The sequence below is a fragment of the Budorcas taxicolor genome, chromosome 1, assembly GCF_023091745.1.
Source record: "Budorcas taxicolor isolate Tak-1 chromosome 1, Takin1.1, whole genome shotgun sequence".
NCBI lineage: Eukaryota > Metazoa > Chordata > Mammalia > Artiodactyla > Bovidae > Budorcas > Budorcas taxicolor.
Window position 1 is genome coordinate 147,918,331 of NC_068910.1, and position 9,651 is coordinate 147,927,981.

At 40.9% G+C, this 9,651-nt stretch overlaps 1 protein-coding gene across 3 annotated transcripts in view; it reads right to left on the minus strand.

The window, feature by feature from the left end:
• The window catches only part of KLHL24 (kelch like family member 24), a 32,417-nt gene extending 24,594 nt beyond the window's left edge, over nt 1-7,823 (minus strand). Inside the window, exons 1-2 of one of the 3 annotated variants that reach the window (XM_052639094.1) lie at nt 7,699-7,823; nt 1,865-1,906 (exon numbers count right to left, since the gene is read on the minus strand). The gene's annotated coding sequence lies outside the window, so the exon portion shown is untranslated. Of the gene's footprint in view, nt 1-1,864; nt 1,907-7,109; nt 7,151-7,621 lie in introns of those variants that run through there. The other 2 variants (XM_052639087.1, XM_052639081.1) reach the window with 2 other exon arrangements.
• Nucleotides 7,824-9,651: the final 1,828 nt, after the last annotated feature.

A 9,651-nucleotide genomic window follows, 5' to 3' on the forward strand; every position in this document is an offset into this window, starting at 1 on the left:
GCTGTATTAATAGAAAATACTTGTATCAGTGCATTAGGCATAGAAAAAAGGAGGTACATATATTTAAATGCTAAGTGAGATATGTTCTGTCTTTATTTTCCCCCAAATTCACACTACAATGATATAGTACTGTATTTTTGTATTTTTTAAAATATATGTTATTTATGCCCTGCTCCCTTTCCCTAATAAGAAACAACCTCAAGTCTCCCTCAGAAATGCTATGAATAGATAACTGATGGGCTGAGGCACTGGACTACAGCTATCAATTGGCTTAAATTTTTATTTTTAAGGCGGTTCCTTTTACTCTCTTTTCACTTCTCAGTAAGTTGCCATGTGATCCAAAATGTACTTGTATTTGGTTTCTGCCTCCATACATTTTTGTTTCCTCAAAGTTTAAATGAAAATATGTTCAGAATGCAAAACAACATGCCCCAAGTACTAAGAATTTCCCTTTTGGCTAAAACGGACAAGAAAGAAACATAAATGAAAACATGCTCTGCTTTCTGTATCCAATAATTTTACTGCATCTTGTTTGTTTGGTATCTTATAGTATGTGTATCTGATAAGTTTGGGGACAGCATATTGAGTGAGTAGTATTAATAAAAGTCTTAAAATTTTATATGAGTTAAAGGTCTTTTTATGTTACTTTCAGCTTCTTAATTCCCATGGTTATTTTCCTTGATAGATGACTGCCAAGAGGTCTTCCACTGCTTTACCAGAAAACACGAACAGCTATAAAATCACTCGTTATTAAGAGCATTCAACAGCAACAAGACATCTGTCTACTGCTTTGTATGGAAAAGAGACTATCTCATAGATCTGGGCTGTTTCCTTTCAAGCAATTTTTTCCTGGCTTTTTGGGCAGCCTCACTTTCTCTAGACTTTCTGAGAACTTTTCCATGAACTAGTCTACAACACCATAAAATATAAACTCTTTGTATGATGACAGACTAAATGATTTGCACAAGAATGTCTTAGGAATATGAGAAACATTTCAGAGCATCTTTTTGGCTTCCAGGTATAATTCAGTAGATTTTATTTTCCCATTTTACACAGAGTATTTTAACTAGTAAAGACAAGTTTAATCACATTTCAAAATACAGTATCTAGTATAGGTTTAAGATTTACCATAAGTGAAGTAATATATAAGCAAACTAAACATAAAATTAGACTGAATTCTTCTAAAAAATTAGCAGATATCAAAGCATTGTTATTCCCATCACTAAAAAGTACCAAATAAGTAGGCATCTCTGGACAAAACAAGAGGAAAATGCTTGTCCCAAAGAAATGTAATGATGGAAAATAATACCTATGTAATTTAGTGGATGCAAGGGTGACTGGACTCTCAATGACTGACTGCCAAAGTCACACGATTTGTCTAGAAAAGCTAGTATCCTTTTCTTTCTCTCCCTCATCTTCTTCAGGAGCTTTACTTCTAGAGCTACAGTCTCACTTGAAAGAAAAATTTTTAAGATAGATTCTTCTGGTTAAGGGTATTCTAGAGTTTACTTCCAACTGTAGAACTCATGAAATGTTTTAGACCTAGTTTCAAATTGTTAGGTAGATTTAAAAACTACCATTTAACCATTTAACATGGTTTTGGCCTATGTTCCAGAAAAATGAATGGCGATAACTTATTTTAGTGTCCCTAGGACTGGAGAAACTGCAGAAGGGAGACTGAGGAGATCTGTAAGGGTTAGAAAGGAGTGTGTCGATAGTTTATTTGGTAACAGAAATGATGTGATGCTGTCTTCCTATATGATCTTGTTCCCTGCTACTCAGGTAGTCCAAGTGACCTCTGGTTAAAGGAAAATGATTTATATTTTCTAATAACAATGCTCAGAGTTTATAAATATTATAATACCTTTTCAGCATTTGCTTGATCAAAGCCCCAGTTTTTCCACACCTAAAATAAATGGAGAACAGCAATATATAACTCAGATAAAAGTCAGATAGTAATTACTTCATGTATAATTGGCATTATTTACTAATACACTGAAAAAAGGTTTTAATACATTTCAATTTGTGACTAGAAGTTAACTTCTGCATAAAAAACCAATCCTGAATAACAATTCCTTAAAGCGAATTAAAAATTTTACTCTATACCTAAAATAGTTTCCTTATTTATCCAATTCCTTTCTTGACAATTTTATCCTGCAGTAAGGTTTCTTGAATGAAAGATGAGTAAACAATGGTGGAGTTGAGATGATGAAACATTCCTATGGTAACTCTGCACTGGATATTTGAAGAATGTCTGATAATAATGTTTTACTTGTATGTGCAGTCATTAAATAATTCTGAGTTGGTCTATCAGTATTACTCAAGGCAAACAGTTCAGTCATTATATTTTATGTAACTATGAAATCAGTTAAGAAAATCTCAAGTGTTTTGGGAAATTCAGGAAAAAAAACACTTCAATTTTTAATTGTTATCTAGATTATCCATACAGAATCATTATGCTTATCAAATAATTATCTTATATCTTTTAGTATATAAATGTGTATTTCTTGTTTCTTTGATCTTATGGACTCTAGTACCTGTAGAAATCAACCAATTCAGCACAACTCTGTGTGCATATATTGAAAAGAAAGAGAGAAATGCTTCTGAGAAAATACTGGAACCTTGAACTGGGCACAGAATACCAACGGTATTTAAATACAAGTACTTCTGGTTTCTGGCCTAGATATTTATAAATAGAACTCATAAATTCTTAACAAGATTAGGCAAATTCAAATGTTGATCTCAAAAACCAAGATACAAACTACTGATTTCTGCATGTATAAAAAAACACACATCTCTATACCTGGATTAAGCTTTGATTGTGAGGTGAATGTTACCTTGTTTCCTTATTTGCAGAAGTCAGTCTAACTTGTGTGTACTTTGATAAAGAATATGTCAACTTGGTCAAAATAGGGGTTTATTAAGCCTTAGCTAAATAAGTATTTTTTCCCAAGAAGACAATAAAATCCTGAGCCTACTCAAGTCAATTCAAGAAACAATTCTAGAGAGCCTACCCCTCTGCCTGGCACTGGGGTGGTGAATATCAGATTCAGATCCAATTTTAGATGCTGTGGAGTAGGCTAAGATTAGAATCTAACAAGAACTCAAAGATTGATACTAAAATAGATTTAAATTCTCAAGTGTTTCTCTTGCAGAAAACAAATTGTTTCTGCTAGAGTGCAAACTGGAATAGATTCTCTCATGCCTAATCTAGTCTAGAATTATACCTTAAGGAGCAGAAGGGCAAGGCAATTGACCTGGGCATTTTCTGGAGGGATTTTAGGTAATACTTACCAACCTAATAGTTAAGGGCAGGGGACAGACAAGGTCAGTGTACAAAGTCCAAAGGAGATATATAGCATCAGAACTGATCTTAGAATGTAGCTGTACTGCAATCAAACTTATTTTTCCTTTAGAATGAGGAACCCTATACAAAGAATGAAGTTACTATCATCCTTAAAATAGTATAGATCAGTGAGGGGCTTACAAAGACTAATAAATTCCAGATGGCAAAGGAAACCAACAGTTTTGACTAACATGTTCCAACAACCTGTGGTAATGAACTGCCACTAGCTACATGCTATGCTCCACACTACTCCCATTTTCTCAAACTGAACTCTAAGTGAAGAACAACACATCAAGACAGTAAAAAGACTAATGAATAAAAGGTTTATCTTTAAAGATATACAGTAGCTCAACAGAAGGAAAGCCAGAAAATGCTGTAACATATAAATTTGTTATTTAAAAATAACTAGAAAACCATATTTAACATTGAACTATCTGAAACCAAGCAATTTTTTCACCCCATTTTCTAAAATGCCTGAACCATTCCATTTAACGGCCACTTTAAATTTATAGTCTTAAACTTTCAACTTAAAACGTTACTCTTGGAGTAGTGGTTCCCGAAACAAATTTTACAAATGCAATATTTAAAGTCCAGTCTTCAAGGTGTTATTTTCAACATTTCTATTTTTCTTATGAAACCACCAATAAACATATTTACACACCATACAATACCAGAAACCAACAAAAGCTTTACATTTGATACCAAGTTATTATCCCTTGTTTACATGAACCTCAAATAGTCAATACATTACTTTGATTAATGAGAGAAAGAGAAATAAAAGGTATCCAATGATGAAAAATTTAGGAGTGCTTAAACAGTGTTTCAGACTAAACAATTATGGTTCTATAACTGAAAAAAGAATACTGTCTTCTCTCAAATCATAGAACAAAAAAATTGAACTTCTCCATTCACCGTTTTTCTCCCTTGTTTTAAAACTTTTGGCTATTAATATTCCCAAACCACCAAAGGAAGAAAAAAAATGGTTGATCATCAGACATCATACCTGGTATAAAGCTATCCTACCAAACCTACTTGTCATGTAAGTTTAAATGTCTTTCGTTTTATCTTGCTAGAAACATGCTTCCTTTAGGTATTTAATGCATTGTTTTATTTTAAAATCTTAAGACCTATAGATATATAACATAGTTATGTTTTCTTTTAGCAAAAGTGTTTTTGGTTCTATTAGAATTATTTAAATCTGCAAGGGCACCATCCGGTACTCTGTCACTCAAACAAGTTTGAGATCCAATCTTTTACTACATGGATGCTCTATGTACAAAAGCACTTTTATGTCAGTGATTTTTATCTACCTTGTGGTAACACAAATGATTTGCAGAAGTATGTTTTAGAAAGCACTGAGTAAAGAGCAAAGCCTAATGACTTTTAGACATCAATTTAGTAGACTTTAAGATGTGCCAAATGCTAAAAAATGGTAGCCCTTAGGTGATAAATTTAGGCAGAGTGACAAACTCTTTACTTTAAAAAAATCTAGCTTTGCTAGTGTTCTTAACAGGAGAAAAGAATAAAGGTTTCAAATTGTCAACAACTGTCAAGTGGCCATATACACTCTGTTTCAGTCAAAACAGAAATAGAATCATATAAAATATATATGCTTATATACTTCATATACTTATGATATACTAGAATATTTTATTTATTACATTTTTATACAGTTTATACCTAAATATTTATTGAAAAAGGATGTCCCAAATTCCTAGGTAAGAAAAAAGTATATACAAAAATAACTGAAGTCCCTCATTTAATAAATAGTATTTTTTGTTTTTCACAGGCTTGACCTTTGGGTTTTAAGTAAATGGCAGAAAAAACAAGGAAGCTAAAACAATGTTTTTTGAAAAGGCATTACATAGTTTTAGCAACTTGGACAAAGGCCAATAAAGCTTAAATTAAAGCTGATAGTAAGCTCCAGCTCAGAATATTATTTCTTCTTCCTGTTTAGAGACTAAGTCACAGGCTTTGTCTGGAGAAGGCTTATGAGTGGTGGTTTTATTTTTTATACAGGTTAGAGGTTTGCATCTTGTACTTATTTAGAAATGTTAAATGCCTTCAATGCACAAGCGATGAGGCAGTTCAGGATCACAGAGGCTGCTCCTTTTGGTGTAGTCATTCCAACTTGAATTTTAAAAATAAATTAAGAATGCATAACCAAGGAGAACTATTCAAATGCAATTCTTTCTTCACCCAAGGAGCTCAATCTACTTTCTACAGAAATGTACTTTCTTGGGTGAATTCCTACAGATTTATAGGAAAAAAAAAAACCTGATAAAACCCTAGTATCCTATTAAATCAGATTAGGAAAACCGCATCTTCAACACACTGTGGCTAAAACAATTGTTTTTGTAGATTTTATAACTGTCATCATATAAGAGTGAGCTATGATGTTTGTTTCCGCAAACAACTCATCTAAACAAGGATACAGAATTCACTTTCTGGAGGGGGTGGAGGGAGGATATCATCAAGCTATCTTTTCTTCAAATTTTAAACTCTCTCTTTTGTATTGGGGTACAGACGATTGACAAAAAGTTGTGGTAGTTTCAGGTGAACAAAGAAAGGACTCAGCCATACAAAGCTATCTTTTTAAAAAAACAGAATTCTAATTTCACATTTTAGGTGACAGGAGGCAGATTTTTAATCTATTTCCCGTACTTAACAAAAACCAGCCTCGCTAGTGGGCCTAAACGGTCTTAGCTGCAAATACTAAGACACGATTTTTAAAAAGCTATTCAAGAGAGCAAATGATTAATCATTAAACTCCACTAAAATTAACTGAAGAGTCAATCTGCCTTAGGGGTTGACTGTGAGGCACTCTAAAACGTGGGGTTAGGGTGTTGTGAAAGTCGTTCAGCCGTGCTGGACTCTGAGACCCCATGGACTGTAGCCTGCCAGGCCTCAGGCCTGAATACTGGAATGGGCAGCCGGTCCCTTCTCCAGGGGATCTTCCCAACCCAAGAATCGAATCCAGGTCTCCCGCGTTGCAGGCGGATTCCTTACGGTCTGAGCCACCAGGGAAGCGCCATTTACACCTAGTTTGCAGAACAGGGAAACACTAATTCGCCTGAGGGCTCTTTCCACCATCTGGGCGGACTAGGGGACCGAGTTAAAGGTTAATTATCCGGTCTTCCGCGGGCCCCAGAACTGCCTACAAGCTCAGACAGAAGCCGGGGCGGCCACCCAACGACGGCGGTGCGGCTGGTGCTCGCGCCAGTAGGCTCGGGCGCGGAAGCGCGCGCCGGCGGCGGCTCCGCTCGGGCCTCAGCTGCCGAAGAAGCCGCGCGCGCTCCCGCGTGTCCTCCAGATCACCTTCAGCGGGGCGGGGAATAACGGCCTGGGCACGTCCACCCAGCGACAAGACACCCGCCAATAAACACACGGAAGCCGCCCCGTCGTCCCGCCCTCAAGCACCCGCAGGGCCCCAATTCTCGCGGCCTTAACAGTCTGCACCGAGAGCCCAGAGCCTGGGGGCGGGGCCGTTACGAACTAAATTAAGAAACCAAAGCCTGGAGTGGTGGGAAGGAGGCGAGGTTAGGCGGGGACTCCCGTCAGCGGCTCCCCCACTCCCCCGCCTGCCTCGACTCCCGCGGGGCTGTCGTTCCAGGGCCGGGATCCCGGCGCGGGCCCCGCGGCAAGCAGTGGTAAACAAAGGCTCCCGGGCCGTGGGGGCGGGGGTAACGGTCAGGTGACGGCGCCGAGCACGTTTCGCAACCGCTTTAATAGGACTTCTCTGGCCCCCAGCCCTGGGACCCACCTTGACCCCGTCAGTCCTCCCAGTCTGGAACAAACTGTCGCCCCCACCAAACGCAAAGTCTTGATTTCAGAATCTGCATTCTCAGCGCTTCCTTCGGTTAAAGAAGAGCAGCGCTCCGTTCGAAGCCCATCCTCAACATGCGAGACCCCTCTCCCCGGGTCCTGTCCGCCAGCTGCTCCTAGTCCCGCAGGCGGCGGGGTGACTGACCCGCACCTGCTACCCCCCGCCCCAGAGGCTATGCCCCTCCCAACCCGCCCCCGGCGGGCGCGCCAGCAGCGTCGCGGTTCCGGGGCGGTAATGCCAGCCTTTCAGTGCCCTTCCTTTCAGAATGTCGTTACGGAACCGGGGCTGACGACCCCCAGGAGATTCCCAGAGAGCACCCCACCCCCGCCCTCGCCCCAGACAAGGGCCTTGCAGTCCCAGCCGCGATCTCTCCTCAGACCCTCCTTCTCTGGCTTCGAGAGGCCGGCGGCCGTTGGCTTCCCTCCTGCAGACACCCCCGTAGGCATGACCTGGGCCGTCCCTCCGACCCCGGCTCTGGCCGGTTCCTCGCCTTTCGGTCAGTCCCGGATCTGTCATCCCCGGGTACCTCTCGGCGAAGGCTGGAAGAGGCCAGCAGCAGTGGCCAAGAGCGGCGGCCCCCGCGGTCCCTTAGCAGCCGGCGGCGCAGCACTCTCTCCAACGCCGGCGTCTCCTGGAGCCACCAGCCCTTCCACAGCTCACAACAAAGGAAACACGTGACCGCCCGGGCCAAAACACTGAGCGTCAGGCACCTCTGGCCAATCCGAGGGGGCGCCCCCGTCCCGGGGCACCCTGGGAGTTGTAGTCCCCATTCCGGGGTGGCCGCTCGGCTGCTAGGATTTCCTACTATAGTTCGGGTGTCGGGTACGAGGCTTAACAAGATCCGATCCAAGGGCTGCTGATTCAGAAACAGTTTTAGGTAGATATAGGTTAGGGAAATACATACGTCTTAGGAGACTTGTGGGAAACTCAGTCAGGTGTTTATTGCCACGTCCCAAGGCAAAAGCTCATAACCAAGAATGTTCAGAACCCTAAATTTTGAGGGACTAGGCTCAGAGATCTTTTCATTTGACCCTTTGGTATACAATCGGGAAATATGAGGACCTGAGAAGTGAAAGGGACTAGAACCCCCGTAGCTAGACATAGCAGGGAAACCAGATTTCTCTTTAAATCTGTTACTGGCCCCTGTGTCATCCTGGGAGGTTGTTGTTTAGTCTTTAAGTTATGTTTGACTCTGCGACCTCATGGACAGCAGCATCCCAGGCTTTGTCCTCCACTATCTCCCCTGAGTTTTCTCAAATTCATGTCCATTGAGTTGGTGATGCTATCAAACCATCTTATCCTCTGCTGCCCTCTTCTCCTTTTGCCTTCAGTCTTTCAAGGCATAGGGTCTTTTCCAGTGAGTTTGCTCTTCCCAACAGGTGGTCAAAGTATTGGAGCTTCAGCATCAGTCCTTTCAATGAATATTCAGGATTGATTTCCTTTATGATTGGTTTGATCTCCTTGCTGTCCAAGGGACCCTTCTCCAGCACCACAATTTCAGCACCACCATCAAAAAACCTGATGCTGGGAAAGAGTGAGGGCAGGAGGAGAAGGGGGCAACAGAGGATGAGATCGTTGGATGGCATCATTGACTCAACGGACATAAGTTTGAGCAAACTCTGGGAGATAGTGAAAGACAGGGAAGCCTGGCCTGCTGCAGTCCATGGGGGTCGCAAAGAGCCAGACGCAACTGAGTGACTAAACAACAACAATAGCCTTCTTTATGCTCCAGCGTTCACGTTGTGTAGATGACTACTGAAAAAACCATAGCTTTGACTATACTGATCTTTGTTGGCAAAGATTACATTTTTATTTTAAACTCATGTGCAAATCAAAGTTATCACAAATCCCTGTTTTCTGAAGCAGGTGCTCCAGAAGACGTTATTTTCTCTTTTTGTTTCTGCAGTTTGTTTTTTTTTCCAAGTTTTTGAACATTTAACTAGTTTTTGGTTTCTGATATCAGAATTACAACTTTTCTCTCTCCCTAAGGGCTTCCCTGATGGCTCAGTTGGTAAAGAATCTGCCTGCAATTCAGGAGATCCGGTTTGATTCCTGTGTCAGGAAGATCCGCTGGAGAAGGGATAGGCTACCCACTCCAGTACTCGGGCTTCCCTTGCAGCTCAGATGGTCAAGAATCCTCCTGCAGTGCGGGAGACCTGGGTTTGATCCCTGGGTTGGGAAGATCCCCTGGAGAAGGGAACAGCTACCCACTCCAGTATTCTGGCCTGGAGAATTCCATTGACTATAGTCCTTGGGGTCGCTAAGAGATGGACAGGACAAAGCAACTTTCACTTTCTTTCTCTTCCTTCTTTAGGAATAAAGTCAAGCCTTTATGAAATAAGGGACGTGCATGTTCCAGTGATTGGAGGTGTAAATATTGGTAATATAGAAGGCTTGTGTCCAGGCCTTTTAAACATGATTTTTAGTCCTCTTTTCCATCTGTTATTAAAAATGAAATTACCTAGCATTTATTGGGTTT